At 40.5% G+C, this 9,282-nt stretch overlaps 1 long non-coding RNA gene across 1 annotated transcript; it reads right to left on the bottom strand.

The window, feature by feature from the left end:
* Window positions 1–2,227: 2,227 nt before the first annotated feature.
* Window positions 2,228–7,793, bottom strand: LOC139433222 (uncharacterized). The gene is made up of 2 exons (XR_011642789.1): window positions 7,713–7,793; window positions 2,228–2,316 (listed from the first exon to the last, which is right to left on the bottom strand). It is a non-coding gene; the product is annotated as an uncharacterized lncRNA (long non-coding RNA).
* Between the last annotated feature and the right edge of the window lie 1,489 nt (window positions 7,794–9,282).

Raw genomic sequence — 9,282 nt, 5'->3', positions numbered from 1 at the left:
GAGGGAAATAACTCAGAATAACGTTATTAGCACATTTTTACAACTTGAGGAACGAATGTTTTTAATAAGGGCTATACAAGTGTTCATACTGGGTAGTTCATTTAGTTTAAAAAAAATTATCCAACGATTTACAGACCACTCTTTCCCCATGTAAGTCAATGGGAAAAAGTGTTTCCGGGCCTGGCAACCAAACGGAAGTGTAGTACCGCCTTTTGGCTACCACGAATATTTTCATCTGAGTCCGGCGCACTTCCTGGGGGCTTGGTTTGAACAAGGTGAATTTAGCGATCACAACGAAAACTATGAAGGTAGATATGGTGCAAAATGCGAGAGCGTGTAAAACCTGATGTGATCACTTGCAGAAAAAAATCTGAGCTTGTGTGCATACATTTACACTTGTATAAAATATCCACGTAACTGTGAACCAAATGTACACTTGTATAAAATATCCACGTAACTGTGAACCAAATTTGAAGTCACAGAAGAAAAAAAAAGTTTTACAACTTGACGAATCTGCTCTGTAGCAGTATAAATCGACGAATCTGCGGTCTTGACTTTTGCTACACTTCTTGCGATAAATGTGTCGCAAAAGTAATTTTCACCTGTCGATGTGGGGGGAGGGAGGGGGGTTGGAGCGAAGGGGCGGAGCTATCAGAACTACGAGGCTCGGGACAGTCCCACAGTCACAGTCAGGTCGAACCGGATGACTGCGGGTCTAACGGTTCGTGTCGCTACCGCTCACATGGCGCGTCAATCAACGGTAAGTTTTGCCCATTACTACTTTGAATATTATTATTTTGATTGAGGATTAAATCCGCTTTGAAGACTACCGTTTTATATCGTGCCGTTTAGCGGCAAAATAACGTCAGTTAGCCAGCTAACGCTAGCTTTGTTGAGTTTATGCTAGCTAAACAAGTAGTGGTTGTAGTCTACAGCAGTAATTAATATAGTATATCCTACTGCTTTGGCGCCAACGGTTGATAACCGTTTATGAAAAATAAAACCAATTGAACTGTACTGAAATAATGACAAGTTTTATAATTGTCTTGGGCTCCTGCTGTGTTTTTAAAGCCTTTGGAAATTATCCATGCTATTTTCTATTTCGAACGAAGACTTCAGAATCTTAAAATCCCTTCACGTTTGTATGCAATTGTGCTAAATTCAACTCTGGAATCAAGCAAATATTAATATGTTTGCATGACATTAGTTATTTATATTTTGATATCACTTAACTATACGTTTAATACATTTAAGTCAAACTAAGGTACATGTGATGGTAGCTAGTTAGTCCTCCAAACAGCATAATAACCAGACTGTATCATTAAAACTAAGTACCAGTTCTAGATCCTTGACTTTAGACAAACAATTCAAAAGACAAAATGTATTTAAAGACCAATATTTATTTGAATGTGCCTCTTAACCTGATATATCAGTTATACAGTAATAGTATTGATAATCTAAAAAAACTGAGTAACTCAACAGTTAACTTTATATTTCTTATTGTCTAAAGCATTTATTATTTTCATTTCCCCCCTCTCATATTTAGTGTGGACGGATTGAGACAGCGTGGTGTCCAGAGGGCTGCAGAGACTTCAGGGAGAAACCTCCGTGTGATGGACATCCTGTCTGTTGGTTTGGAGAGGACTGAGGGTCTTTCCTCAGCGAGGAGGACCAGGGCTGATGGAGGAGCCCATGCTGGGCAAAGCTGATACCAACTGCACAGGCCTAGTCTGTCACTTTATTTGACTACATCTGTTTACTTATACATTTAATAGGTTTACACCTTCTGTCCATATGTGCTTTTTATTTAAAACATTTGATGAAGTTTTGGTTCACATTTCAATAAATTGTATTTGTATTTGCATTCCTTTCGTCCATTATTCTTACTGAAAATGTTAGATTACACATTCACATCTGACAGAAGATTGGCCCCATTTATTTGTGATGTTGCAAACTCTGCTGTACAAGGCACAAGTGATGTGAAGCTCATAAAGTGAGGCAAATAGAAATAATCAGCTGATGGAGTGTAGATGTGAAAATAGATGCATCCCATCAGCTGACTGTGTTTTTCGCCACACTTTATAAGCCTGACTATAACCACCCCTTCTCTGAGGTGCAGGCAGCGTCACAAACAAATGATGGTCCTGATAGACTACAAAAATATTCGGTGTGCAGATCTTTGTTTTCACAATATAAGTAGTTTCTTAGTGAATGTCCTGTACTGGTCTTAAAATCTCATAACATCAGCCTTTAATGTTCCTCTTGACCCTCAGAGAAAGAGGAGATGCTGAGTCGTGTCTTTCGGCATGTCCTTTCCTAACAAAAATGACAGGAAACATAAAACATTATTGCAGAACAAGTGTGTTATTTATGAAAGAGGTGTGTTTAGGGGCTGTTGATATAATTATTTTTTAATTGTAATCAGATTATGAATGAACAGTATGAAATTCATCAACATTGAATATATGTTATTATCAAAATAATATTGAACTGTTATCAAAATGTAGTGGAACTGTAGAAGCTTGCTCTGTTGTCTCACTGAAAGAATAACTTTTACCACGTTTTTTTACAGACAATATTGAGAGATAAATAGTAGCAGTTCTCACTATGTGTTAAATAGCTTTGCCTTCAATACATTAAATTAGAAAGCTGACAGTCATATTGCTTGTTAACATCTAAATGTAACTTTTTGCATGGAAAAAACCCTGAACTTCACTGATGTGTAGGTGATCTAGTATTTAGTATTGTTTAATGCAGGGGTTCTCAAAGTGCGGGCCAATGGCGGCCCTCGTAAATGTTTCTGGCGGCCCGCGATAGTTAATGTGACACGCTGAAATGCATGCGTTATATTTTAATCCTCCGTGGTTGTATCTAGTAAGAATTAGAATGAGTAGCTTTCCAGCGGTATCTCCTGTGAGACTGTAACCAGGGCACAGCAGCCAATATGGATGCTCAAAGCAGCTTGACTTTACACTGTGTGGGTTTGGTGGATTTGTGTGTTCGTCAAGGAAATCTCGGCCGGCAGCCATCATGGTCTGAGATGACCAATGGACATCGAGAAATCACTAAGGGCCTACCCACCAAGTAAACAAAACATAAACCACGTGTCTCCCATCAGTTTACGTCTGTGTGGAGAGAGAGAGAGACAGAGAAAATGGCTAAAAAAAACGTTACAGTTGCCGACTTCGCTAGAGATTGTTTTCGCTAGCAGCAGTGAAGATAGAGCCTCAGAACCTGAAGTCTTCGACTCTTCTGAAGAAGAAGAATACAAAGACAACAACAAGGATCCATTTGGACATGGGTAAGTGTAAATATTACAGTAATAGTGTACTGGCAATGTGTGGGGAATACCGCGAAAATGAACAATAGGTTTATTGATATATATTTTTTATCGATAGTCATGAACTTTTTATTGGGACAAAATAGACTCCATTAGCAAACGTTTACTCTGTGTTAACGTTATTTTGGTGTGTAAAAGTGAGATTACATGTGTTGATTAAATTAATCATTTATTCGTCCCACAACGGAGACATTTACAGTGACATGTTTTTGCCATCGATTATTTTATCATACCGTCCTGTACAGATGAGACTTTGTAATCAGATGTAGCCTATATGTGTGTCTGTGATTTTATATTGAATGTAAAGTAACTGGAAATATGTGTGTGTGTGTGTGTGTGTGTGTGTGTGAGATCGAGAGAGACTCCTGCAACCTCCCAAACTTTATTTTTATGTGTGCATTGTTATTTGTGCTTGAGCAACATTTTACTTGAACTTTATTTCAATGAAATTATTTGTAATTATTGTCCTACACAGGCGGCGTTTATCCAGCAGCCAGAATATTCATCTGTGCCGGCCCCCAGGTCAAGATCTACTGTGGCCCAGAGCCATCACCACCAAGGACCAGCAGACCATCATCACTACAGCTGCCTCCACCTCCATCTGCGGCTGCCACCAGGTCAAGATACACCTCAGCACAAAGGCTCCACCACAGCCATCACCTTCAACCCAGCCAGCAAGGAGGTCTCGTATAACAGGGTATATGCAGGAATCCTGAAGTCAAATTTAATACCTTTTAAGACCTTTTTTAAGACCCTTTCCATACATTTTAAGACCTCATCGCAACTTGGAGTTCTAACCGGTTACATTGGTGACACAATTTACCTCACATTTACTATATTGATTGTAAGATAGCACAACTAAACAGAGTGCAGACAGACTACTGAAGCCTCCTCTCCACATGAACTTCAAACTCTCTGTGGGTTAGGGTTAATGCAGTATGCTGCTTTGTTGCTTCTGTACTCTGTGCTCTTTCATTCCAGTAGAACCATCAGAAACCATTAGAAACCAGTATTTGACCAATAAACAAAACAATTGACAACTTTGAACTATGAAATATATGAAACTTTGGTGAGCTTCAGCGGGGTAATGCCATATAGGAGCTCCCTCACAAATACCCAGGGGTTAAATTGGGCTGGGGCTGTCCGGGGCTAAGCCCGGCACATAGGACGATGCTCTAACGTCATCACCCTCACACATTTGTCATATGTTTACAAAAAACGATATATATGTTAAGACTTTTCTCGTTCTTAATATAGTCTATATTTAGGGTCGATATGTGTTGACCTTACTTTAAAATAGCAGATCTCTGTGAACGGATATAGTTTGGCTTAGACCCCGGCCCCACGAGGACGCATACAGTAAAACACATACGCAAACGCAAAAAAGTCTTCCGTTCTAGCGCATTCGATTCATTAACGTGTCCGTTCACACTAGACCGCTGGAAACGCTGTAGTACATATGCCAGGCCTGTAAGTGGCGCTGCTGCCGCCACAAAATACACCAACAGCAGCGAAGAAGACCCCGGAGCATGGTTGCCCTTCTGTTTATTCTCCGCGGTGGACGGCGTGTTCTCCTGCTGTATATCTCTCAGGTAGTCCACCAGCAGATAAACCCCCCCCCCCCCACACACACAGAGCGGAGCAAGGCAACGAAACTTAAAATAAGAAGCAGCATTTTATGGCATGCTATGCATGGGGCCAACTTGAGGGGGTTTCCCGACATGTTGTTTCAGTAAATTAAAGGGTGTTTCATGTTGTCGTTGCTGTGGACCTTCTTAATACCTTGGAAAATGCCGTTTAATACTTTTTAATACTTTTTAATAGCCTTAATTTTCGCTAAATTGATTTATCAACTTTTAATACTTTTTAAGACCCCGCGGACACCCTGTATAACACTTGTACACCCCACCTACACAGCAGCCCATGCATCATCACCCCCACCTACACAGCAGCCAGACCCACTGTCTTGGAAGACAGACAAATACCTTGACACTGTCTTGACATTTATAATGAATAGTTGGTTGAAAGTTCTGATGTTCAATATTGTAAATAGTGAGATTTTCCAGTTTGTTATATTTATATAAATTGTTGGTTGAAAAAATTGTTTGGATGCTCAATTTGTATTTGTACACATCACATGAACCTTGGTATGTAATATGAAGTCATTATCCAGTCCTAATATATCTCAGTCCCTGCTGTGGTGAAAGTAGAGTGATAAACACCTATTTTACTCAAAATTTGAATTTTATGTTTTTCATTTTAGACATGAATTACACATTTATATACAGTGTAATTCAAATATTTCACTGCTTTTGTGATCCTAGGACTTTGGTAATCAAATATAAAACACCAAAACAATTCGATCACATGAGTAAATGTGTGTTTTCACAAGAGTTTTGAAGATTTTCCAAAAATCGGATTTCACATTTTAAGCTTTTGAGCTACTTATCTCATCAAACAGTGCTCTAAGGTGAGCAATATGCATATATAGCAAGACCAGAGATTGTCCTGAACATTTTGATATGTAACACATGGGGTGCCATGTTAGAAGAAATACATTTAAAAGGTGATTTAAGAAAACATCTAAAAATTGAGAAAATACCCTTAGACTCCAGAGGGTTAAGAATGGTAAAACTGCGCCCCCTGGGTTGTCATTCCTAAATTATGAATGACAGCTTGTGGAAAGTTTGCTAGACTACTGGTTGCATGGCAACTAGGCATCTCGCGAGTTGCGGTAATTGGTTAGTACAATAAAGAGGATTTGTTTTGGAATTATTTTGTGTTCCGTTTTTTTTTGGGCGGCCCTCAATCCAATATTGGGTACCTAAACTGGCCCTCACATTGGCACACACTTTGAGAACCCCTGGTTTAATGGAATGTATATCAGTGTATTCAAGTCAATACTTCATTCATTTAAACCAGAGGTGCCCAGTACGTCGACCGCGGGCGACCGGTCGCCCGCGGGGGCAATGCTGGTAGACCGCGAGTCATTCATTAAAATAAAAAAAATCAAGCTCCGTTAAAATAGACAAAACAGGTTTTGATCCCTCCTCCCTTGTCCTCCCTGCCACTTAATTCAGGAGTTTACTTGATTGACAGAAAAAGCGACCTATCGCTTTCCAGTCTGTTAACCCAGAATGCAAAGCGATATAACATCAGTCAAGTGCCGGGTCGTGATGGGAATTCCGGCTCTTCTTGGTGAGCCGGATCATTTGGCTCGGCTCACCAAGAAGAGCCGGCTCTTTCGGCTCCCAAAGGGCTCTTCAGTTTACCACATATTATACCTTTTATAATTAAATCAAATGCCATGCCTCATTTCGCTCCATTTGCTCTTTCCAGCGCTGTTTTTGCAGGGGGCTGCAGCTGACCACGCCCCCCTGCAGGAGAGGGGAGCGTGCTCTGAGATCAGCTGCTAGGCTGCAGCAATCGTGCTACTTTGTGCACATTGTGCAAGCAACGATGTTTTCAAATCTGTAATCAAAAAGCTCCTCAAAAACACTATCGAAGCAGTTCCTGCCGTTGTTACGTTAGTTCAAACAGTAACAACGGACTACTTTTCTTAGCGGATGCATGTCAATTTAAATCAATACATAAAACTATTTTTTAAATCAATAAAATCATTTTCTAAATCCATAAAAACATTTCAATTAATATTGGGAGTCATGTCGTTACTTTGTTGAGAATGTGGCCATGTGTAATAAGCGGGATAATGTGCCTTCATGCCGATCTAGATCCCTCCGCAAAAACAAAACAAAACGGCTCGTTCGCGGGCGAGAGCCGGCTCCCGTTGTTCACTTACACACACAGAGAGAGAGAGAGAGAGAGAGAGAGAGAGAGAGAGAGAGAGAGAGAGAGAGAGAGAGAGAGAGAGAGAGAGAGACACACAGACAGCCAGACAGACAGACATTGGACCTATGTATATTTCATTATAACTTTGAGAGACTGTTCATAGGACCCATTTGAGTCTGGTGTCTAAGTTGACTGTTCTACTCGTTTATTGTATTCCTTGTACTTATATTTGTGTTTTATGTTTAAGATTTCAGGACATGGAGAGTGGTTTCTTAGCCTGCTTGTTATGTGTTTATTAACAGAGAGAGAGAGAAATAGAGAGGTTAACATGCCATTTTAGTTTTATGTATTCATGTATTTGTTTCTGTTCAAGAACCCAAATAGAGTTGTTGTAGTTATCCCATGTATACATAAAACGTGTTATTCAGTTCCTTGCAATTTGGGATTTTATTTTTGGTTGGTAGACCTCGGTGAGCTGGTCATTTCAAAAGTAGCCCACCGGCCCAAAAAGTGTGGGCACCCCTGATTTAAACCAATATCTTTATTGATTCTTTGTACAGTATGAAAAAAAGAGTCTTTGTACCTGTGCTGAAGTTCACTGCTGTGAGAAGTCCAGTTCTGTCTCTCACTCTCTGGTCCAGCCTGTCTGCATCACCTGGACACCTTAAACAAACAGATATATATGTAAAGTACCATGTGTACAAACAATATAACTGATTATCTTCTAGTGTTGCACGGTGTACCGATACTTGAAAGGTACCGCGATACCCTGCCGTTAAAAACGGTACGATTCCTCCATTTCATTAGTATCGGTACTTTGAGAATGACGGGGAAAAGTACTCCCGTGAAAAAGTGCCGTTTTAATAAGAGCCGTGTGTGTTCAGCGCTCTGCTTCTACTCCCTGCACTGCAGCCGTGCCTGCAGTCCCGCTCCTCTCAAGCACGTTCTACGTCCCTCCCCTCTCTCGTGCACGCGGCCACGCGCTAGCTGCCAGAGCATGTGAGAAAACGAGAAGCATGGCTGCAAGTGGGAGTGCAACTGCCACTGCGCCTCGGCTTGTTGACAAAAAAGACGCCAGAAGCGAAATTTGGAAGTATTTGAGCTATATCTCTGACAGTGAGGGCAAGCCTACGAGGCCTGTCTGTGAGAAATGTTTTAGATCCTGCAAACCAAGGGAGCCAACACATCAGACTTGGCTAAGCACCCGCCGACCGGCATCCAGAGCTGTTTAAAGAATTTAAAGACAGACAGGTTAGCGAATGTGATAGATAACATAATTACATCATGCTCAAGCCATGCCCTCAAATCTAAGTCAAACAAGTGTAATTTATTTTGTGACAAACGAACGGTTTCGTAGTTTGACGAGGCAATTAATGGCAATGCTAACTGTCTAATATGGCTATCTTTTTAGCTAACTTACCAATGTGGCTAACATCTGCAATATACATTTTGTCAATAATTATTTATATTACTGTAGGCCTACATGTTAATAAAATATAAAAAAAAAAATATTTTATAAAACAAAAAAGTTGTTTGAGATGATGCTTAATTTTATTTAATAAGAATCCTTGTCATTTATTTTGTTCATTGTTTAAAAGTTTGTGTTATGGTTATGGTTCTGGTGTGAAATAAAGCATAATAATTATCAGGGATGCAAACTTGTCACCTTTCGGCGAAATTTGCCGTTTTGAATCCAAAATAGGTCGTTTGTGATTCATGTAGATCTGCAATACAAATATTTTTGGGGTATGGGGGGGGTCTGGGAGCCGGAGTAATCTGCGGCCGCAAGCTGCTATGTGCCATCATGACACGCATGGTGTTCTTTTTTTATATATTATAATGAAGCGCGAGCTGTGTGCTCGAGTCTTCCTGCCTGTCGACTCTGCTCATGGATGTATAATAAGGCTCTGCTGCTCCACGATGAGTATATAGCTTCAGCAGCTACATTTCCTACGGGTGCGTTCGTTAATATTAACTGTGTTGTCCGGAGTCACTGTGTTGGACCGCTGGTGAACAGCTGTTAGAACGGGCCGTTCAGGTGTTCAGAGCAGAGCTCCCTGTCGGAGCGGCAGAGCATGATGTGCACTGAAAAGTTTTTGTGTCGCAATATTATCGTTGAGCAAACTTAACTAGCATCACTATCTGCTAACGTT

This window comes from Pseudochaenichthys georgianus, chromosome 3, assembly GCF_902827115.2.
Source record: "Pseudochaenichthys georgianus chromosome 3, fPseGeo1.2, whole genome shotgun sequence".
NCBI classification, from domain to species: Eukaryota; Metazoa; Chordata; class Actinopteri; order Perciformes; family Channichthyidae; genus Pseudochaenichthys; species Pseudochaenichthys georgianus.
The sequence above is the reverse complement of the archived record's forward strand: the minus strand, read 5'-3'. Positions and strand labels throughout refer to the sequence as shown.